The following is a 2,681-nucleotide window of genomic DNA, read 5'->3' as shown; positions in this document are numbered from 1 at the left end:
GTCCCATGAAATGAAGGTCAACCTCTGGACTCTTATGGAAAATGGAGGACGGGTGTGTATGCACAGTCTCCACTGGGAAAGGAGAAAACCACATTCAGAAAGTTCCCTCTGACCCCACCATGACACAATATCCCTAACTCATACACATAAATACACACAGAAGTAAAGAAATGAAATGTGTAAATCTTCCAGTCTTCCTGCCTCTGCTTCCGGTGTTCTGGCATCACGGATCCCACCAAAGTGCACAGACTTCTTTTTCCCCTTAATACTCACTGTTAAAATGCTTATTAAATAAGTCCCGTGGTTTGCCACCTATGTATGGCCCCAAGGAATAGAAAGGAAAGGAGAAACCCACTGATTAATTTTACATTGGAGCACTGAATTTAACCAAAGATGGAATCTGGCTAACTTCAAAGTAGAGAACAGAGTAATAAGTAGAGGCAAAGGAGCGCCCTCATGGAGGGACATCTCCCAAAAGTCCCATCAGGTTTAGCTATAGACAGAGGAAGCATGCCTTCACTGGAGTAAACTGTCACCACAGAGGCAGGTAGGGCCTGCTTATCTAAGGAGTCTCTAACGGGAACCATGAAGCGGTGCCCTATTTATAAGCTGTAAGGAAAGAATGCAATGACCAGGGGAGATAACCTGTGCGTCACGGGGAGGGAAAATGAACCACACACCGTTAAATCTCAGAGGCTGATGGATCTGAAGTCAAGTCACAGAGCGGCATCCTGGCCAACTGGAAGCTGATGTGTTATTTTGGTCCTGTCAAACTGCTGTGTTTTGTTTACAAAGAAACACTGGGGATATGTGGGAGCCCAGAAGATCACTGAGTAGACCCAATGGTGACCAGCAATTAAAGTCTTAGTGGCTTTGAAAATACATCGAGCAAGTTGTCTTTTGCAAATAGTGTTTCCCTTGAAGACTAATAATGTTTAAAAAATCTACAGGCCATTTGCATGTTTGCTTGTGTTATAATCCCAGTTTCACATTCACTCACCTTATCAAAGATCCAACACCAAAGGCTATATCAACAACACAACACAACCCAAAGAAGAAAACTGGCCAGCAGTAGATTTATTCAATTGCTGCAGTGGCTTAACCCAATTCACACAGAACCAGAATGCAAGTATGCTTTAAAATGTCCTTTAATAGCAGTAGAACAAGAATGGGTGTATTCTTCCAGTGAGGCGGTCATGGTCTTTGCCAATGAATTGACAATCTGAGGAAGAAAAACATATAGGAAAGATTAGGAATCAAAACTGGAATAATTGCTCAAACGCTAATGTGTCATATGTTCCTAAATCCAACAGGACTCCAGCCAATGGCGACAGACAAGAATTCAAGCAGAGAGCCGGGCGAGGTGGCACACGCCTTTAATCCCAGCCCTTGGGAGGCAGAGGCAGGCGGCTTTCTGAGTTCCAGGCCAGCCTTTTACAGAGTGAGTTCCAGGACAGCCAGGACTATACAGAGAAACCCTGTCTCGAAAAACCAGAAAAAAAAAAAAAAGAAAAGAAAAGAAAAAAGAATTCAAATTCAATGGTAGCTGCAAAAGAGAAGGGCCGGTGTGGACGCAACACATAAAATTTTAGCACCAAAGAGATGGAAGCAAGGGGCTCAAGAGCAGCCTAGAAAAAGGTGAAAGGAAGGACTAAGTGACAAGAAGAAGAAACAGCTTGCTCTGTCACCCAGAGTAAAGTTTTATCACTGTTAGGCACCTCAATGTCACTGAGGTCTGGGGGAGCAGGGTGGGGAGAGGGTATAGGGGACATTCAGGATAGCATTTGAAATGTAAATGAAGAAAATATCTAATAAAATAAGTTAAGAAAAATAAAAATTAAAAAAAATAAAGAGTGAAGGTTCACAGCAGCAAGGCGGTAGGTGGTCAATCCATACAATTATAAGTTACCACTGAATAGAATATGCATGTCTTTAATCTAAGAAGCCTGTGGCCAGGGCTTGAGGATGTATCTTACTTAGTCCACTATTCCCCTAGAATGCTCCAGGCCTGGGTTTGATCCAGCGTCTTCTACAGTAGGCATAATGGTGGGTGCCAGTAATCCAGCACCCAGGAGCTGGAGGCAGCAGGATGGAGTTCAAGGCCATTGCTACATAGTAAGTTCAAGGGAAACAGGACTAGAGATCATGTTAGGAAAAAAGGAAAAAAGAAAGAAAGGGAAGGAAGGAAGGAAGGAAGGAAGGAAGGAAGGAAGGAAGGAAGGAAGGAAGGCAGGCAGGCTATGGCTTAATTTTTCTCATTTTAATCTCTAGAAGTAAATTTAAGACAGAGAAATTATTTTCCCCCATGGAAGGAAGGATGAGAAGCCAGTAAGAACAAACTGTTACTGAGTTATGTGCTCATTAGACGGCTGGAAACAGTAGGGAGGAATAGAGCAGCTAAGGTCAAATTACTCAACTGCAGTTTCCACTTTAAAATCTGAGAACACTAAGGATCCCCACCACGATTTATGGTGACTTATTAGAGTGATGGCATCTTCACATTATTTAAAAATGAAGCTTTTTGGGTGTGTGTTGTGTGTTGGGGGGTTCAAGACAGGGTTTCTCTGTATAGTCCTGGTTGTCCTGGAACTCACTTTGTTGACCAGGCTGGCCTCGAACTCAGAAATCTGCCTGCCTCTGCCTCCCGAGTGCTGGGATTAAAGGCGTGCGCCACCACGCCC

This window comes from Mus pahari, chromosome 8 (assembly GCF_900095145.1).
Source record: "Mus pahari chromosome 8, PAHARI_EIJ_v1.1, whole genome shotgun sequence".
Lineage (NCBI taxonomy): Eukaryota > Metazoa > Chordata > Mammalia > Rodentia > Muridae > Mus > Mus pahari.
This window is presented reverse-complemented; position numbering follows the sequence as displayed.